General features: G+C 46.5%; 1 protein-coding gene and 1 long non-coding RNA gene across 7 annotated transcripts in view; one reads left to right on the top strand and one right to left on the bottom strand.

Moving 5' to 3' along the window:
• CTDSPL2 (CTD small phosphatase like 2) overlaps positions 1–8,288 on the bottom strand; it is a 47,083-nt gene extending 38,795 nt beyond the window's left edge. Inside the window, exon 1 of the mRNA XM_054214951.1 lies at positions 7,999–8,288. The gene's annotated coding sequence lies outside the window, so the exon portion shown is untranslated. The remainder of the gene's footprint in view (positions 1–7,998) is intronic.
• Positions 8,245–13,462, top strand: LOC128915100 (uncharacterized). 6 transcript variants are annotated; one of them, XR_008468527.1, is made up of 3 exons: positions 8,296–8,528; positions 9,322–9,432; positions 10,387–13,462. It is a non-coding gene; the product is annotated as an uncharacterized LOC128915100 (long non-coding RNA). The 6 variants fall into 6 exon arrangements; XR_008468528.1 differs by having other exon boundaries at positions 8,299–8,528; positions 9,322–10,496; positions 11,103–13,462; XR_008468524.1 differs by having other exon boundaries at positions 8,308–8,528; positions 10,411–13,462.
• Positions 13,463–19,545: the final 6,083 nt, after the last annotated feature.

The raw sequence follows: 19,545 nt of genomic DNA, 5'->3' as shown, positions 1-19,545 counted from the left end.
TTCAAGAAACGACGTATTAACTGGATTATTTTAGTTTGTGCTCATGATTATCTTGTTAAGAAGAATCTGCATTTATGACACTCACAACATGACAATAAAATAAGTCAGAGTTTGAAGAAAAATGCTAAGCTCACCATTCATGTACATGGTTAATGTCTTTTGTCCCTGAGCATCACAGTGGATCAAAACTCCTACAGAGTAATATTTTAAAATCCACACATTAAAGGGGGAAAAAAAATTAAATCATTCTCTCTTCATCCTTTCAGTATCATATATGTTATAAAACAGAAATTAGTTTTGTAAACTCTCTTTGAACACAGAGGATAAACAAAGTCCAGCCAAGTTAGTTTAAACACCCATCAATTGCAAACCGAATTAATTCGGTAGATGTTGTGCAGAAGCAGATGAGGAGTGTCCATCTAGCCACAGGGAAAAGAGCAGAGCTAAGCCATGGAACTCACCTAACAGGCGAAAAGGCATCCCTTCAGGCATTCGAACGCTCTGCACAGGTTTCGCCTCATTTGCTGATAACCTCTGATGGCTGACTGAAAGCTCTTAACCCTCTTTTACAGCTTTTTCACATCAGATTCGTCCCTCCTTCTGTCAACTACTGTGTGCTTCTCACTCCTTTCACAAGGAGCTTAACACAAACAAAAACTTCAGAAGTGGCATGGCATCTTCTGCCTTCCCATAAGGCAAGACGTTGTGTAACATAAATCTGCATCAGTTTTTAAGTTTGTATCTAGCGTGAGCTTTTGAAACAGATCATCTCATCATCCCGTTTATAGTCCTTCAGTTGACATAAAGCAGCCTCAGAGGACACCCACTGGAGCCCTCCGACTGAAACTACACTGGAAGATACACTCCAACCACCAAAGGACACGAGACCAGACTGAGCTAAAACCTCCAGAAAGCCCTCAACACCGACGGACTCATTCTGCCCTTACTGCACCACACTATTTGACCATACCAACCAAGGCTGACAACGCTGCCAGGAAGCTGATATAACAGTAGTGGATTTATCGGCGTAGTTACTTTAGTTTAAAAATAAAAGTAAACCGTCAGACAACAACAACAAAGGCCTTTACCCCGTAAACTGTAATTCTGACAAAATACCAGCTATCTGAAAATGCGGGCACAGAGCCTTTCATATTCCCAGCAACAAAGTAAATGGCACATTAACAGCTACACATACTGCTCTAACCTTACAGCACCTAAACTAAAAGGGAACAGAAAATACACAAAGCGGAGAAAGAGGAAAGAGCAATCTTCTTGAAGTAACTTTTTAATTTTGAAGGCATGGACCACTGATGACAAACGTTTATGTTCTAATCTTAAACTATTTTATGGTTTGGAACCCTATTATGTTAATTGACTCAGGACATTTTTATATTAACTATTAATCTTTGAGACTGAACATTATCAAACATTTTCCAGGTATATAATAAACCAGTCTACTATCAAAAGAGAATTATCTTCAAATAAGTTCAACAGGGTAATTAAGCAGAAGACGTCTGCACCTAAAACTGTATCTGTACAGTCCATTTTTCCAACCGAGCTCTCAAAGACTTTCTCTTAAGAGTGGTAGTAAGCTTTCTCATCCCTAAGCAACTCAAAACTAAGGCACTCTAAATCCAGTAATTACAATTGTTTAAGAATATCCCTTTAGCTACATTCACGTCTTCAAAAGTTTCTCCCAGAAGAAGAAAATGTTATGTTTAAGAACATAAAATAGAAGTATCAAGATTCTACTAACTTTCTTTCTTTAATATTCATCAGTTCTGTCTTGATAAGCAAAATAAACAAGCTTTTCCGAGCATATTTAAAATGATTTAATTACAAGTGCTTGGTCTTGACAAGAGTTTAAGGTGTCAAATAAATTGAACAAGGTAATTCAATCAAACATACTATATTTAAGTCTAGTAAGCACAAAGCCCATAAGTACCTTTAACGTTCTCACAGATATTTCTGCTATTTATAAATTACTTCCTTTACTGCTTGCATACTTTTTCCCCCTCTCTGAAAACAAACCTTAAAACTTCAGTTCATGCTATGCTTTGCTTTGGCAAACACAGAAACAACACAACTGTTGCCCACGTTGCTACTAATAACTAGCTTTCTCTTCTCCTCTTTATTTATTTATTTCTTAACTTCTGACAGTCATCCTTCGTCATTTCCCAGCCCTGCACAGGGGTACACCCCACAGCCGCGGAACAGACAGTGTCACAGGTAGCCACGTTTGCAAAGGTAACGAGCTCAGCCCTCACCTACAGGGTTTATCTCCCTCCCAGGTGGTGGATCTGAACCAGGTGACCAGGCATCACACGACAGCCCAAAGGCATCATTTCATATAAAAAGAAGCCTGCTGCACCTAAATGAGCTCTCCTAGGATGGCAAAATGAGACAAGCTCCTAGGAAAGGGAGAAGAGAGAAGCAACTCAGGCAGTGCTATCTCATGTGAAGAGGGCACTGGAAAATGAAGCAGGGCCAAAGGAGACCGTAGCACCCAGCTGTTACCTCAAGTCAGCCTGCTCCTTCCTGAAATAGTGAACGCTTCAAAACCACCAGCTATGAGATGTAAACTACAGAAGACTGAGCCTAGAGGAAGCTACAATGGATGAAGCAAAATCCCACCACGGGGGTAAGAAATAAATATACCTGTATTAGACTCTTTGCTCCAGCACCTTCAACCCCTGTAGAAGATACCGACTGCACTTGAAGCTCTATCTTGACTACAGAAATGTATGTTAGACTATACCCAAACCAGAAGCTTTACCAGTACGATACTGGTTACCTACCAGTATTCTAACTACCAGTTAGAAATGTGAAAGGGAGGGGGAAATACCCTTTTTCCCTAGTTAAATACAGCTAGGGTAACAAGCCTCGTAAGCGCAAATGCAACTCATGCTGGCAAAAGGAACCCCTTTGTGTAGGGGTTTTACCACTAAACTAGGCTGGTATTGCTGTGCCATAAAGTCCTTGTGGTATAGTCTAATCCTTAGATTGAATTACCTACCTGCCTCTAATTAGCACCTCCTAAAATATAGGGTGAATCAAAGCAATCATGTTTTAGAATGGCCTAAAGTAAACTAAGTCATGATTTAGACTGAATCAGTGCAGCTAAAGCTAAATTGCTTAGAACAACTGCTCTGATTTGATCTGAGTTCCTATTAATTTATTAACTTAAATTAGCTATTCCTAAACATAGCCTAAATAAGGACGGGTTCCTTTTCTTTCATATGAGGCTTCAAGGATGCTAACATGCCCTACAGTATCACCTTTCTAGCCTGGCTCTCCTGATAATGACACTCCTGCTGTCTTGCCACTGTGTGTGTTTACATATATATATATAAAATAAAGTAATTTATTTATAGGTAAATTCTAATTCAAATGTTTTAGAGTCTCAAATCTTTTTTCTCCTACTTACACTTGGTATATTGGCAATGAGTAGAAGGATATATTTTTTTTTAGCTTTGTGCTACCTTAAGTAAGTATGCATAGGTTATTTTTCAGATGCTGTGGAGTTAACAACTCCTTTTAGTTAAACTTATTTCCATGATAATGTTATACTTAAAGTTACACTGCTACAATAAATATTATGAATTCAAAACTAGAAGTGTTTTATGCCTTCTAACTAGATTCCTCACCCAACAAAAAGAAATTCTGAACTCAGACAGGAGTTAGGACTGTTAGGGGTAAATTCAATTTCCATCATCTCTTTCATATGCAACTCTGACATCCACATCACTTAGTGGCCAGCAGATCCTCGTTAGACCTAATGCAACAGATAGGCAGCTTCCTAAATGTTGGCTTTAGGGTTATTTTTAGCTAGATGCATAGAAATCTGATGGACGGGGCTGGACTCTCATAAAACTTTCCCCACGGGGAGCAGTATTTTTTATGTCACAATGCAGCAGAGATCAATGTGGCTGGTAAGTTAATCCTGTCCACCAGTGGCTGCACGTTTCTTTCCGATTGGCTTGTCCCCAGATCTTGGTACTACCATAAATACTAACCCATCAGATAGGGAAACTGAGGCAGCAAAGCCCGTATGTCAGACCAGACATCTGACAGTGTTGGCAAAGGTGAAACTACACTTCAGGCTGATAGTCAACTCATTATTTTATTACACCAGACTGTCCTGACAAGTGTTTTCTTTGGATCATGGGGTACGATGAAGGAACTTCTTATTTTCTGTAGTTAAGAGGACCTTAATCAAAGTAATTACTGAAACTGATCTGATTGGGAAGTAATCTATTTAGAAAAAGTTAAGACTGCCAACTGGGAAGCTACTATCCAGCCGCTGAAACTGATTGCTTTAAATGCGGATGATTTCACACTTAATTTTTCAAGTGCTATTGAAAATGTCTTCACCTGTGAATGCAAAAATATTTATTTTTCTAAAACACTAAATAATGGCCATCTAGGCAACTCAACATGTAAACAACATGTTATGCTGGCTTTCAAGTATCTCTGTGTATGTGAGTTTCTCCTCCAAGCAATCAGAAGAGAGACACTGCACCACAACTCACCCCGCACTTCAGCAAATGAGCCCGTGTTTAACGCACTCTACAGGGCCTGACACCATCAGGATCCCCGCCGGAGACAGCTCCTCTTTTTAAACAAGCTTGTAAGGGGCTTACTGATCCCTTCCAGGATCAGAGCAGCGCAATTCAATTTAAATAGTCTGCCCCCTAAAAATTGTAATCCATTATGAATTTGATTAATCAACTATGCACTTACGGTGCATATTTGCATTTTTTGAAGACTTAAATGGGATGTATAAACATCAAATGAACTTTTCATATACAACAGATGAAAAACAATCTCCCATTTAAAATTTACAAGAGATTGGTGCCAACGCTTTAGTGGTAATATAAGCTGCCAGCAAATGAAAGAATTCCATTCAGACTTAGTCCTCTACTTTCTGGGCTAGTAAGAACCATCGTACCTGATCTATTCACAGTAATGCATCAGAAAGGCACCTGTCTGAGAGCAATGCTCTTGAGACAGTACGGAACGAGGATGCAGGCACACGGGAGTGTGGTGGGGGGTGACAACAGACTTTGAAATCTGCGATAATCCTAATAGTCCTATGCTGACATTATCAAAGTCCAAAAACCATGATCCACAGCAACTGGTTCCCCTGGGGAGACCAGGCTGAAAACACATGGATAGGGAAGAACTTGCGCAGGGTTTGAACAGGGGAAAGCCGCACATCCATAAAGTGGAAAAGGCAATTTCAGAGTTATACAATCACACTGACTTCAGCTGTGATCTTGAAATTATCATGATGATGTTCTGGAACTTCCAGTTACTCCTTCAAAAGGGCAAGAAGTCTCAAGCTCCTGTCAGAGTACACATAAGTCTAGAAATGCACATTAATTTTAAATTTCTGCCAAATTCCAGTCCTACTTGACGCATCCTGCTTTTACAGACTCGCAGAATGGTTGAGGTTGGAAGGGAACTCTGGAGGTCATCTTCTCCAGCCCCCCCTGCTCGAGCTTTTCTTGCAAGCTCTTGCCAAAATAGTTCAGTTTGACTTTCAGTATCAGTTCTTAGAAAAATGTGCACGTACTCCAAGTTATTACTCCACTTACACCTACGAAAAAGTTTCTTCTGTGGGAATGAAATATTTGTGTAGAAAACTGTCAGAAGAGAAAAACGTGATTCTTAAAGTCTTCTGCAAACACTATTTTTGTTGGTGTCAACCTCAGCAGCATTACAAGTGATCAAAGAAAATAAAAACCAATACAGTATGGAAAAACTTTGTAAGATGAAGACTAAGCTTCCTTTTGAATTCAGTAGACTTTTTTTTTTTAACTGCTTAATGCTATTCAGCCTGCAATAGTGTCACGTCAGTGTGCTGGGAAATCAACACGGTAGAAGGAAGTTATCCACACTTGCAGTGGAAGTCTGAAGATGGAAAATTACCTTTAAATTATGAAAATGCATGTACAGCTCCAGCATATGTGGAATGTTTACATCTTTAGAAAAATGATCTAACTGTACCATTAAATCTCTGGGACAGACTGACAAGAGAATTTTTTCTGTAATGAAAGAACTTTCTTAGATGAAACAGGAATGTCAGCTTTAGTGCATATTCCACTGACTGGAATGGGATCAAGTCTTAACTAAGTTCCACACAATGTTTTCAGGGGAAAAGTGGAGAATGTTTTATGGAATTTAAGTCGGGATTTGGCTTGCATCCTAGAACATATATCTCGTTATGAAAACTGCCGAAACACTTTTAAGTGGGCAAGCCACAAGTGTCCTTGGAGCTACCTAGTCAACTGGAAGTCACACAGGCAAAACCTCCTAAAGTAGAAAAGCTTGAAATCAGAAGGGGGGGGTGAGGGAGGGGCAAATAATCTTGGAAGCATATCTGTTATACAGAACTGTTCGCTTGTGCCTACAGCGTGAAGTAGTTACAACTTGTTTTCTGCTATTGTCACAGATCCAATATGTTACTCCAGCTAAATCATAATCTCTTCCTGCCTCAGTTCATCCATGTGTAAACCTGGTTCGCTAACTCTTACCTTAATGTGTCATGGGGCTTAATTAATAACACTTAGGTCTTTTAAGCCCTCTACAAACATTAACTGCTTCTTGTAACAACTCTCTGAGGTATTATTATCCCCGTTTTACTGATGGGAGAAATGGCAAAAGAGGTTGTGACTTGCCCAAGGCAACAGAGTAATAGTTATACCTAGAGATCCTCTTCATGGACTACTGTATTGTAACAGTGGAAACTTATCAAGAAAGGCAAAGTCAATAACTACAATCTCGAAATTACTTTTAAAAGCCCACCACGAGCAACTGGAAGACTATGAAAAACCCCTACCAGAAACAATAGGCTTGGGATCAGAACAAGTACTACAATCATCGCGGAGGAAGAAATATCTTAGGCATATCCTGGCTAGAGCTCACCAAAACAGTCACAAAGAAACAGTAAGACCTGTCCTCTCCTGTGCTCCTAAGTACCATAAAATTGAGCAACAGGCTTGTACAGTACTCTTTAGTAACACAGACGCAAGCAGATAATCAATGTGGTATGCAACATGCTAATATCTTACACCGCGTTCCCGATATGGACAGGGAATGCCAATAACGGGTTGGGATGGCGGGGGTCCCGCATGCCACTGCCCGGTGCCTCACGGCCGCCTTCCCCCCCCCCGCTGCTGCCGCCACAAGTGACAGCGGACAAAGTTGGTGTCATTCCCCCCTGCCCAGCCGCGCCGACATCCTTCGCGGCAGCCTCTCGCCGCCCGGGATCCCTGCCCGGGCAGCCTACGGCGTGGCGCCGGTGCCCGGCATCCACCGGGGAGGCAGCGGGGCGGCAGACCCCCCCCGACCCCCCGCCCCGAAGCCGGTGACAGGCACGTCCAGCGCTGCTCCCCGGCGCGGCGACAACAGCAGCCAGCAACAGGCGCGTCCTGCGCTCGCCCCGCGGGAGCCAGCGGCGGGCATGGCCCGCCCGTGTGCGGCAGGGGCTGGGATGCCGCCCGCCGAGCTACGCCCCCTGAGCCGGCCCGGCCCGGGACGCGCCCCCGCCGCACGGCGCAGCCCTCGCGGCGCCCACCGCCTCCCGGGGCGCGGGACGGGACGGGGGGCGGCGGCGGGCGGAGGAGACTCACCGCAGGCCTCGGCCTAGAGGGGGAGGCGGGGGGTGTCAGCGCGGGGGTGACAGCCGCGCCGCCCGCTCCGCTGGGGGCAGGGGGCCGGCCCGGGAGGGCTGCGCCCCCCGCTCCAGCGCGGCCGGGGCTGGCTGGCCTCCGCGGCCGGCGAGGGGAGGTGAGCGGGAGGGACGGGGTGTCTCCGCAAGGCAAGAGGGGCGCGGAGCCCGGCGGGCGGGCGGGGACGCGGGGGCGCAGGGGCCCGCCGCGGGGCAGGGCCTGAGGGGAGGCTCCCACCGGTCACTCCGGAGCGGCCACCCCGCGCCTTCCCACCTGATCCCGGGCTGGGACCCCGCGCTGGCGGAGCCGCCGCGTCAGTTACCTGCGGGTGCGGGGTGCCGGGGAGGCGGGCCCCCGGTGTCCGGGTCCCCGGCGGCCGGCCAGGCCGGGCCAGGCCGGGCCGGGCGGGCGCCGCTGTGTTTACACCGCCGCCGGGGGCTCCGCGCTCCGCAGCCGCTCAGCAGCCAGTCGCCATTTCCCGCCTACCGACCTGCTACACCGCACGGAGGGACCCGGATGGGAGAGGGGCCGCCGCGCAGGCGCAGCCCGGCCGGGGGAGGGGGGCCCGGGGACGGCGGCGCCGGGGCAGGCCGGGAAGGAGGGAAGCCGGGGCCTGGCGCGGGGAGCGGCGCCCCGAGGCGGCGAGCCCGGCGGAGAGCGGCGGCGGCGCAGAGCGGGTGCGGGAAAGGGGGGGAGCCTGGCTGCCCCTTCCCTCGTGCCGGGAGCCGCCGCCAGGGGCGGGGGGCTGCGCCTGAGGCGCCGGAGCCGAGGGTGCCTCCGGCGGAGGAGGCAGCGGCCGCCTCGCTTTCTTGGCGCCGGGCCGAGCCTACCGCCGGCCCGCCGCGCCCTGAGGTGAGGCGGGGGGGGAGCTGTGAGGAGACGTGCGGGGCGCGAGCGGTGCGGGGTCCCGCCGCGCTCTGAGGTGAGGCACCGTGAGGCGAGCGGGTGGGGGAGGAGCCGCCGCCGGCGGCCCCGATCGAGGAGCGCTCGCTGCCCGGCCGGGTGGCGGCGGCCCCCGGGGCCCCGCCGGCAGCGGCGCGGGGGTGAGCGGGCGCCCGCCCGCCGTCCGGCTCCGTTCTTCCCCCTCCGGAGGAGGCGGGCGCGCCGGGGAAGACCTCGCCCGCCGGGGCCGGGCGCAGCTCGGCGAAGCCGCTGCCGCTGGGAGGGAGCGTCTCCCGGCGGAGGGCGGGCGGGGCGGGAGTAGCGCTTTTCTGCGCTCCCCGGGGAGGGTTCGCCGTGGCCGCCGCTGCAGCCGGCGGGGCCCCCGGGCGGCGGTAGGGCTCGGCCCCGTTGCTGCGCCTCGGGGGTGCTCCGGCGGGGGAGGCCGCCCCCGGTCCCCGCCGCTCCGGCCGCCCACTCCCCTGCCCGGCGGTTCTCCTGCCCCTCGGGCAGCCTCAGAGCGTCCCCCCGGCTGTCCGGTCTGGCCTTTTACAGGAGGGAGCGCCATGGCGGCCGTCCCGGTGCCCGCTCGCCGGCCCTGCCCGCTGGGTTTCGGATTGCTCGGCTTGGGTAGCCTTGCCTTCTGCTCCAGAGCGTAGGGCAGCGCTAGTTCTGTGATTTGAGCTGCTGTTTTAAGACGCCTGTGGAGTATAGTGTGAAGTTTTATTTCCACTTTCTCTTTTTTATTTTGGTTTTTTTTTTTTAGGCAGTCTCTTTTGGTGTGAAATGTTGAGGATGCTGCATGCTGTAGTGTTTGAATGACTTAATGAAGCAGCTTGACCATCTCGCGCAGTAAAGCCTAAGAGCACGTAGCAAGGTTAGATTTGTCATTTGCATCCTACTGAACTTGTATATCTATTTATTTTTCCCCTTGGTGATCACTTTTATTCACCGATCTTTTTAAACGGAAGTCTTCAGTTGGCAGGTTAATGTGTTACATTAGGATAACTTCCCAAGGAATTGCCGAAAATGGAATGTTGTTACAAAAATGGCTTGTATCCACATTCTCTAATTTAGCAGTAGCCAGAAACCCACACAGGTATTGTGTGTTTTCTCTTTCTAGTACCTGTTGACTCCCTTCTTAGCTTTTAAACCTGGATCATATTATAAAAGTCCCAGCTCTCTAGTCACTTAAAATATTTATTAGCTTGTTAAACCGAACCACATCTGCTGCTGTGAAGCCGAGATTTGTTTTAGAATTCTATCGCAGGACTCCCATATTCTTTAGCAGAAGACATTATAAAGCTAATTTTGCCATAATTTCTTAAGGAAAGTGGTCGTGAAAAGACAGTCCTCATTCAGAACAGGGAGCCGTATTACTTTAGAACATTAAAGTATTTCTAAACACACTCATTAACCATAGTACTTGAATATTTTTCGTATGATCAGCAGTGAAAAGGGATAGCTTGGACATGTTAAAACTTAATTAAGATTGTTTGTCAGTCCATTAAGAGGAACTCGTATGGCAGGATAACTTTGTGATGTCTCATAGTGCAAGCCCAAAAGGACATTCACTGATATGCAGAAAGTGGGAGTTTTGAAAAATGGTAGGTGGAAATACTTTTTCAAACCATGTAATTAGAATGAAACTAGCTGCCAGCGGAAATCATTCAGCAAGATTCAAAGCAAGCAGATATTTATGTGAATACCAAAATGGTCTAGTGCCTTTGTAATGAAAGCCAAAAAACATTTAGAAGAGAGATTAAAGCATATGACTCAGGGTTCAAACTAATCTTTATGGGAGTGAGAATTGTACTTTTCTGTGTTACAGAATATTAAAATGTGTCTTCCACAGTGGTTTTGTGGTGTCCTGGAGTCACCTGATCCTGAGCTGTGTCAGGGTATTGGAGCAGCAGCATTGTGAACTTTGCCGCATGTCAGGTGGGAATATGTGAAATCATATTGCTAATTGACATTGCTGTGAAGGCAAAAGTTCAAAGGTCCACCTGCTGTAACCTGTTCCCCACATTATAACGTATACCATGAAAAGAGCATTAGCTCTGTGTGTAAAATGTAAAACCGCTAAATAATGCCATGTCTGCCTGTGTACACATAAGCATTAGAAGCTTTGAACGTGTATTCCGTTCAAAGAAGAGGCTCCTGTATTGGCAGCCGTGGGTTTTCCCCCTGACAGTGGATTTCAGGCACTCTGTCAGACTGAGATTTTCAAGGTGCCTGTTTTCTTCACTTTACAGAGAAACTGAAGCAAAAAATGTATAGTTGCCAGAATATTACACATTCTTGAAATGTTGTACTCTGAATGTTCATTAGAAAGGCCGTTCTTCGTATTTTATGATTTCTTCGCAATTTTTTTTCTTTCTAAGTCTTGCCTATCCATTAGCTTTGTATTTATATGCTCATTTAAAATGACAGGCTTTGGAGTGACTTCCCTGTTTGTTGTAGAGATTAAGTATTGTGAGTCCACCGGTTTCTCTTGGTAAGCTGTTTCAGATATCTGCAGTTAGGGTTTTTTGTATTTCATTTCAGGTTTGACTTTAACTTCCTGCTATTGCATCTTACGCCTCTCAGCAAGATTCAACAGTCATGCACTGCTGGAGTTCCTCTTTCATGTGTCAGGACCCACGTGTAGGGATCAGATCATCCCCCAGAATTCTGTTTCATAAGCGCTAAAATCCTAAGTGTTGCCCTGCGGGCTTTGCTTTTTCGGGGGAAAGAGTTTAATTCCCTGGCTAATTTTTGGGGGAGGGTCTTCCTTTAACTTCCCTCTAATATTTCAGCATCCTTCTTGCAGATACCAGTTGGTACTCTGAGCGCAGCAGTTCGGTCTGGTTTATTTTGCCAAAGTGAAAACAACTGTGACATGACTGAGAGACAGTTGTATAAGCAAAACTATTCTTGTTTGGGTTTATTTCCAGTAATTGTTGTTTCTTTTGCTTATCTGAAGGGAATAAGTTTTGTTTAATAGGTAAACAGACCGATGCACTTGACTGAAATGAGAAGCGGCTAGCAGGCTGTGCTTGCTCCGTCGTGCCTAGACGTCTGTGATCCAATCTGTCTGTCCAGGAACAGCTATAGACTTGCTGTTCTCGCTGCTGACACTTCAGCTGACAGGAACCAGAATTCATATGGTACCGTATCCCCCTACAGAAACAAAGGCGAGCGCAAAGTTAAATGAACCTTTATGTGTGTTTGATCTAGCACAGTGCATCACTGAAGCTTGTCATAAAACAATCCTCTAGGGACAGAAATACACATCCACAAGTAGTCAAGCCCAGTTTTAGGAAGTTAAACTGTAGGGTATCCGTGCTGGCAGTCCCGTTGTGGCTACATGGGAAGAGTTTGATATGGGCTGAGGAACTGAGGAATTAGAGTATTGTGGTTTCTATATTGGCAGGAAGTTCTTGCATAAATATCATAACCCTGTTTCTGGTTGGCTTGCAAATTCCACTGCATTCTAGTAAATAGGTATGTATGCCCCCGGTTTTTTGTTTGTTTTCTGTTTTATTTAGACCAGTGCTGTATTGGAGAGATACAGTCATCTGGGTCCTAGAGTCAGCTAGAAAGCTCTAGCTAATGCAGAACACGGAGCTGTTCCTCCACAGTGGTACAAAGCCCGCAATCTCACATTTTCTAGTGTATTGCAGCAAGAGTTTTGATCCTACTGAATATTCTGGTCTTTCTCCTCAAAAAAGGGTCCCATGTTACTTAAAGTTTAACTTAAAGTTAACATACTTGGCTCCTGGATTACCTGAAGTTCTGTATGTATCCTGGAGTAAGGATTGCAATTGACAGCTAGATTTATGGCGTGCTGAAATTCTCCGTAATACCGATAAAACAGAAAGTTGTCAGATACAGAATTTCCTCAGAGGCTGGTGTTGAACAGTAAAATGGATTCTGCTAAGAACTTAGGACCTCAAAAACCTTGCTTCAAGTAAAATAGCATGTTTCGATCCAGCTTTTCTCCAATATGCAAACAAAATAGTGGTATTAAATATATTTATAGAGAACAAAACCTTTTATACACTCCATTACATATATTTCTTTGCCTTGGGAACATGTAAGAACATTCTGACAGCTGTTAATCGGTGCTGTTGATTGACTGTTTTGGGGATATGCAGCTAATGTTGATAATGCTCACCGTGTTTTAAGCAAGCGTAATAAGGGACTGTTTGTACTAACAATGTTATTGTTGCTACCTGAGAAACACCGTTTTAGGGTACTAAAATGTCATGAGTACAAATAAGATTTGGGCTTCTCTTGCGGCATACGGAAGCTGAAGAAATCACTTTTTTTTGATGCTTTGTTGTGGTATGTGCGAGTACGTAATTTCTTGAGTTGCTGTAAGATATTTGGGAAAGAGTGAACTTGTGGAGGGGAGTTCTCCACATACCACAAGTACACACCATACGTAGATCTGTTCAGGCAAATCCAGGAGAGCTCGAAGTGAGCGGTAAAGGGCTGTGTGTGCAGAAAAGTGCCCGGTTAGTGGATGTATCGTGAAGTGACAGATAAGAGACCCGACTCCTCTTCCTCTTTTGGTATTGGTTTGGCCTCTGGCAGGTCATGTATTGAGCTGGGGGGAGGAGAGATTTTGGTGTGGTGTTTTACAACTGCATTTTTGAAAAGCGTTTATGCAGAGGGTCTACTGCGTGTATTAATGTTAAACTGAAGCAGAAGCGCCTGACGACGTGTGTGAAGTCTAGTCAACCTTGGGTATTTCCCAGGCAAATCATGCTGGGATTCGCTGAAAACGTTTAATGTTCTATTGCAAAATACTTGCTTACAAGAGATCTTTTGTTCTGCAGGCTTTGGATTTTTCACTGTTCATGATTTTGTTTGTATGAAAATGTAAAATGATAACATTTAATAAAATACATACACCATTAGATATTTAGTATCTGTTTTCATCTTGTCACTTTAGTCTTCAAAGTATTTTAAGCAGAATATTCTTTGCGGACATTACAATTCTGAAAAATGCTGTTATTTCAAATTTGTTTCATATAGAGCCATTTTTTACCTTTCGGTGAGATAGTACCCATCAGTTTGTTTGGTTTTCCTAATGTTTAAACTAAAATAGGTTCATCAGTGAGTCTTTTGTGAGATCCATGTAACTTTGAGAAAGCTCTGGCAAAGCCTGTTTACTGAAAACCTACAAAATTGGACAGTTGGGACTCACTAAAATAGATCGAGTTATTTCTTTGACTGTTAGTTGTAGGTGCCTGAATTTCTCATGCTTGTTGAAATCATCCTTCAGTCTTGGCAGCAAGTCTTCGGCTTGCTCTTAATTGTTTTCCTTCGGTTCGTTACAGAGGTACTTGGAATTTATGCAGTCATGCCTGTGCTGAGGTTTTTCCCAGTAAGCAGGATAAACACCTCTCTAATTTCACAGTTAGTAGGTTTGAAGACTCAATCAAATTGTCTTAAGAGGAAAACTTTGTCTCCTTTTCTCCATCCTTTTTTTGGGGGGGAGAGAGGGAAAGGGACACTGAAGTAAGGAGGAGGGGAGGGAGGAAAATAGCAGTGGCAGAGAGAACATCAAGTGAATTCTGGTTGTTTCCCCCCCACACACACAACAAGCTGAATTTTTACCAGCTTCAGATTTCATGTATGTCTCTGAGGTATAAGGGAATACTCGTATTTTAAACTGAAACAAAGATTTATTCTCTGATTTTAACAACCTAAAATTGATTTGAGCTGTCTGTAATGGAGTAACTGTTGCATAAGCTTTGAAAGTTCGTACCCCATTTGTATGCTAATGGCTCTTCGAGTAGGATTGAGATTGCTCTGCAGGGCTGGGCATAAAAACAAAGTACTGCAATCACTTGCTGATCAGAAATGACTTAGGAATATGTATTTTCTCGGTTTAACCTTGGGCAAAATATTTTTGGCATCACAGCATTCATTTACGTGGACTTGTGAGTGCTTTTAAAGTATGGCCTTTTATAATTAGGGTTTTTAAAGTTTGGTTATTTATGCAAAGTGTATAGGGGTTTTCTCTTGTAATCTTGCCCCGGAAATCTTTAGGAAATGGGGCAGTTTCAAGAATTTTCTTGGTCTTTGATATGGTATCAGCTCTCGGTGTTTGAGGCATTCGGTATTTTCCTAAAGTTCCTCACACAGTTGTTATATGTTAATTAGTTTATATCTGTACTGTACTATGAAGCTGTAAAGTGTTGTTACTCTTTAATTAAAAAATTGGTAGAGATCACCGTGTCTAAATGGATGCAGATAATTCACCATACATTCAAAGCAATTCTACCAGTAGCCCTGCTGCCGCAGCCTGTGTTATAATTACCCCGTTATTCTACTGGATGCCAAAATCTGGGGTTTGCCTCTTGTCCCTAAAGGGTGAAGACATCCCGATGCCTGCCGTTGGGTCGTTGTACCCTCACACCCAGTCCCATGTGTACCGGTGTTTACTTCATTGAACCCACGCAGCTTGCACGGTTCTAGTGAGTTTTGGAGGCAGATAACGGAATCACTGCGGGCGTTTCTGAACACTCGTTTCACCCACCCTAAAAGTTCTCGGCTGGCAGCAGAGCAGCGTCAGCCAGCGTGGAGGTGCAGTCGGTGCTTACGCTGCTCACCGGGGCCTCTCTTGGTGAAGGCTATACGCCGTTCTTCGATGGAAATTGGTTTGACGGGTGCCCTTGCTAAGGATATCGTAACTGGTCCCAACAGAAGGGTCCCGCTAAAGCAAGATGCGAGTGGGTTCAACCGCTCCCTTCTCGGGAGTCATCCCCCCTCTCTGCAGGCACTTTGCCTCGATGGCGGGATCGGGAGCCCTCGCTCACGTATTCCATGGGAAGCAGGAGAGTGCTCGGTCTCCGTTTGGAGCAGCCTCGTCCTTTCCACGAACCCTAATAAGAAGCCCAGAACAATTAGACGCTTCACAGCTTACCCTTGCTAAGTGCCTAGAGGCGAGCAGCGTGATCCGAAGCCTGTGTACCAGAAATCAGCTTAGTGCTGCTCCCGGAGTCGCTGCGTGTCTCTGCCTTCTGTTCTCCACATAACTAGGTCTCCAGTTTATTACAACTTTCGGTGTCATTTTGATTAGGAGATTGAAAAATTAAGTGTGGGGAATGAAATGGGGGGTAAAGGCTTTGACCCCCTAGTAGAATTTTTGCAATATTATGATGTATTGCAAAATGACTTGGATAATTCGGGCTGCGTGTAGTCACTGCTGGCCCTGCCAGTGGTTCCGACGTTGTGGCACTTACTTCCAAAGCATAAATACAACAGGAAAATTTAGCACGTTAGGGTGTTCCTTATGTTTTAAAAGTATTTTTTTAGACTATCAAAAAGTGAGTCTCTTGATGCAAGTGTCCTTCCTGTGCGCTTAATCACACTCTAAGTGGGAGGATTTTTAACATTTGAAAAGACGTCCGTTACGCACAGCCCAAGACCATTCATTCTCTGTCCAATTTTCTAAGTTTTCTGTGAAGATGATGCGCAGATGGAATTCTGTGTGCTTGGGAATAGTCCCTCTCTTCCTGCCTACGGAGCTATGTACCCAGCCAACGTGCGGGAAGGGAAGAGGGAAGAGTGCCCGGCTTACAAAGCAAGGAGTGGATCACCTTTCTCTTCGAATAATGTCAACAGCCACGGTTCGTAACGCCGAAATGCTGTATCGTGTGCGGTTCGTGTGTTCATAAAACACCGATTTCTGCACCTTTTGCCAGAGCAGAGTGTCACGCTTTACTTTTTTAAAAGCTATTTTAATTTTTCTCCCGGAGGTTCCCAGCGTGGTTGAAGCCACTTGTACTGGCTGAGCCCGGGGGGGAGGGAGCCCTTCATTGCGCTGCTGGGAGTTCTGGCCCCGGCCGCCGGGCGACTTGGGCGTCGTTAGCCACGCTGTTAGCCACGCTGTTAGCCACGCTGTTAGCCACGGCGCGCTCCAGCAGGGGAAAAGGTCATTTAAGGGGCAGGGGCAGAAGGAGAAATTGAGGTTTATCAGCAAAGGTCCTTTTTACTCCAAATGTGCTATTTTCTTTGACCTTGTAAAAAGTAAACGTGTGCGCTTTTGGAAGTACGCGGTGTCTCTGAGAAGGAGAGAGCCCTTGCCCACTGGTGTCTCACGGGTCGATGCAGGTTGCTCAGGTATAGACTGGGGGGAAACATGAGAGCGTAAATGGATTTTTCACGTTGCTTGTGAACAGTGCTTTTTCTTTTCCCCCCTAATCTCAAGTCAGCAGGGAGCCCGTTTTTCAATAAATGCGTTTAACCCTGTTCGGTGTGTGTTCGCCGGGCGGCGGTGGGGTGGAGCTGCTGTTCTGTATGGGCTTAAAAAGGAAGGGTAGGGAAAAGATTGAACTAACCAGAAATCAGTCTAGAAATTAGCTTTCTGGCACAGTCAAAGTATGCTCTACCCCTTTTATCAGCTGATGCTTTTTTTTTCCCCCCCTCTTTTTTTTTTTTCTCCCAGTTTAAAGAATTGTATTAGAATTCAGCCAACGTGGGCTCTAGAAGGGCAGCGTGGCTGCCTGAAGCAATTGCTGATAAGTAAATCTGCCCTGAATTCTGTTTTCAATACCCGCTTTTTCACACCGCCGTGGTGCAAGTTGGGCGCTGGGGAGAAGCAGGTGCTCGTCTTTACCACACTTACCAGTTTTCTTACCGGGGACAACTTGGCAATGCAGAACTGGCAGGTGAAGAGAAGCGCTTAAAAGCCTGTACGAGAACTGATGAGAAGGTTTGTCGGCCCCGTTGGCTGCTTTTACTAAGAGGCTACTCCTTGCGTGCGTTGCCATGTAGATTATTTATAACACGAGCCTTAAAGCAAGAATCCCGTGAGCCGCGTGCCGCTTTAGCGATGGGGACAGACTGTTTAGAAAGGGCTGGGCTGGGCTGTCGTGTAAAGATGCTCTGTTTGATTTTTCCTGTAAACCAGTTCCACCAAACGTGAGAGCCGGTTTCGTTTCAAAGTCTAGCTGGGGGTTTCGGGGACGCAGATGTTGAAGTGGCTCGCTCGCTCTGAAATGTGGCAACGGTCTGTGTGCTGCGATTTCCATGGAAACGGGTATTGGCTCAGCAGAAATGGCATAGGGATTTCAAAATTGCATTTTAAAAACCAAAATCCAGATAGGTTAGTCATTCTTGGTTTTACTCACAAACACTGCTAGTGGTGCTGAACGCAGCCTGCCTTTGGGACGGATTGGGTACGGTCACGCGAATCGGCAGGTCAGTGATTAATATTTTAAATTAATGCTTTTAAAAACTGAGCTAGTGTTTGATGGAACTTTATTAGAAAGACGTGCATTTACGGCGTTTTGCTCAGCACACGCTCTTCTACGTACTTGAAGGTGAGCGCGGCTTTATCCCGTCTTTAGGCCTCCACCTTCCTGGAAAGAGGTGAACTATGTATTGGGTGAGAGCTGCGGATCGCAGCTGGTTGGCAAACTGCACCTGAGAAATAAATACATGAAGAGGCTTATGAAACACTGAACTGATAATTTGTGAGGTTGCAATCTTTAGCAGAGTGTGAAAATGAAGCAAGCCCCGTTTTTTGGGCGAGTTTGCCTTTGGGGACGTTTGCTTTAGGGGTAGCCTACTTCCAGCTGAAGGAGTTGCCCCAGGTCAGCATCGCTGCAGCATTAAAACATAGGATGGGGCTAGCGGGGCTTGGTGCTTCCCAGGATATTGTACACACAGCAAACCTCGCGTGACGTGGAGGACAAGGAGCTCCAGGAATTCCTGAAAAATGCCATTTGTTGTCTTGCGTCTTCAGTTTGATTATTCAGACGTGTATTTTCCAGCTGAGGCCTTTCTTCGCTGCCGATCAAGTTTCCCGCGTGCTCTGGAGCCACGTTCCCGGCTGGCGGAGGGCTGCTGGGATGCGACCCGGAGCGGAGGAGGTTCTACAGCCGTGGAGCCGTGGAGCGCTGGAGGAGGCAGGAGAAGGCGTCACCAGCGGGGCCGCGGCGTTGTGCTGTGGGCAGGGCTGCGCCGGGGGAACCCACCGTGAGCGCGGTCCCAAAGAGACTGGTGTTGTGCGAGGAGGAGGAGGGTGGGGAGGCAGAAGCGCAGGCCGGGGGGAGAAGGTGGCCCGGGACTGACTGTTGGGGGGAGGGAGCAGCAGGAGCCGCACGGGTGCGAGCGGGGAGATGGAGATGGCTCAGGAAGGAGCGGTGACAAAGCCACCTACCAACGAGCGAGGAACGCTGCTTTACAAACATTGGCAGTTTCCCAAAAGAACGCAGGCTTTTTTTTTTCTTTTTCTTCACTAAAGTGGAATTTGTTTGACAGAATAGTTCCCCTTAGAAATAAAATTCTTTAAACATTGGGTCACTAAATAACGAAGGGTAAAGCGCTTAGTGACCTAAATTAGATTCCTTAAAAGGATACCCACTTAGATCAAACTGTGTTTCTATATGGGCCATACTTAAGCCAAATATTTTCCCAAAATACAGCGGCAAACCGAGTCTGCGGTTCATGCCGGCAGTCTGCCGAGTCTCCCGGCACTTCTCACCCAGCAAACGGGCACCGGGAGCGTTTCCCTTGTGTCAAAGCTTCGCTGAGTCTGCGGGTGCGGCGGCAGCGCTGCTCCTTCTGCCGAGGAGACACAACCAGACCCGAGAGGGAATTTTCTTCCAAGTCACCTGCTCATGTCTCTCCTTCACGACTCTGCATTTCCCCCTTGGCCGAGTATGAAATAAGCCATAAAACTGTATCAATTTCTCAAGGAATAAACAGAAAACACAAGAAGTAAGTGTACCGGTTGAGAGCTAACGTCCATCTGGGCTGCTATCTTGCCATTTTACCATCTCCTTCAAATAGGATGAAAACCAGTCATTTTTCTCATCTTGCCGGACCAATTTGAAGCCGTACGGAAGGTGGGTGCAGAGCTGGGGATGTTTCCTGGGACCGGGAGACGCAGAGGGCTTTGTCACCTTTCAGCGATGGCCGAAGCCGCCTGCCGGGATGTTTGTTGCAGACGCGCGGTTGGTGCCGGCTCATCGACTCGGCCTCG

The sequence above is a fragment of the Rissa tridactyla genome, chromosome 9 (genome assembly GCF_028500815.1).
Source record: "Rissa tridactyla isolate bRisTri1 chromosome 9, bRisTri1.patW.cur.20221130, whole genome shotgun sequence".
Classification (NCBI taxonomy): domain Eukaryota; kingdom Metazoa; phylum Chordata; class Aves; order Charadriiformes; family Laridae; genus Rissa; species Rissa tridactyla.
This window is presented reverse-complemented; position numbering and strand designations above follow the sequence as displayed.